Raw genomic sequence first — 1394 nt, 5'->3', positions numbered from 1 at the left:
GGAAAAAGGGTATCAAGACTGGAAGATAAAGTAGATGAACTAGACCACTCAAGCAAAGATTATGAAAAATTTAAGAAATCACAAGAATGGAATATGCAGGAATTGTGTGACACCATAAAAAGACCAAACTTACAAATCATAGGCATACAGGAAGGAGAAGACTCCCAAGATAATGGCATGGACCAGATCTTCAACAGAATCATGGAACAAAATTCCCCAAATTAGAGAAAGACATGCCCATACGAATACAAGAAGCATATAGAACAACAAACAGACAGGACCAGGAAAGAAACTCTTCACGGCACATCATAGTAAAAACACTGCATGTACAAAACAAGGAGACAATACTGAAAGCTGCAAAAGAGAAACAACAAGTCACATATAAAGGAAAACCCATTAGGATTACAGCTGACTTTTCAGTGCAAACTATGAAAGCCAGAAGATCCTGGACCAAAGTATTCCCAGTGATAAATGACCACAGATGCCAACCCAGACTACTATACTCACCCAAAATGTCTATTATAGTCGAAGGAGAAAGAAAAATGTTCCATGACATAAATAGGCTGAAGGAATTCGTGTCCACAAAACCAGCCCTTCAGAGAGTTCTGGAAGCAATACAAAGAGCTGAAGAAAGGAATGACTATACCCAAAGGATTGCAGAAAGAAATCCAATGAAGGTATAACTGTGGAAAAGTACAGTTATATCAACAACGTAAATAGAAATAAAAATGAAAGGATTCAATACTCATCTTTCATTAATAACTTTAAATATTAATGGACTGAACTCCCCAGTCAAAAGACACTATTTTGTGAATGGATTAAGAAACAAAACCCATCTTTTTGTTGTTTGCAAGAAACTCATCTCACTTTCAAGGACAGACACTATCTCAAAGTGAAAGGATGGAAAAAAATATACCAAGCGAATGGCACTAAGAAAAAAGCAGGTGTAGCAATTCTAATATCTGACAAAATAGACTTTAAACTAATCAGAAAAGACAAAGTAGGCCATTTCATTTTGCTCAAAGGAACAATGAATCAAGAAGATATTACAGTCATGAACATATATTCACCAAACTCTGGTGCATCCAACTTCATAAAAACAATACTACAGGACTTTAAGATCCAGATTAACACCAACTCATTAGTAGTAGGGACTTCAATACCCCATTGTCTCCATTAGATAGATAACAGGGCAGAGAGTTAACAGAGAGACATCTGAATTAAACAATACCATATATCAAATGGACTTAACAGATATCTACTGAGTATTCCACCCAAGCACCAAAGGGCATACTTTCTACTCAGCACCTCATGGAACCTTCTCCAAAATCAATCATATACTGGGGCACAAAAAAACCCTCAACAAATATAAAAATATTGAAATATTTCCATGC

This window comes from Nannospalax galili, unplaced genomic scaffold (assembly GCF_000622305.1).
Source record: "Nannospalax galili isolate Female #2095 unplaced genomic scaffold, S.galili_v1.0 scaffold512, whole genome shotgun sequence".
Taxonomy (NCBI): Eukaryota; Metazoa; Chordata; class Mammalia; order Rodentia; family Spalacidae; genus Nannospalax; species Nannospalax galili.
This window is presented reverse-complemented; position numbering follows the sequence as displayed.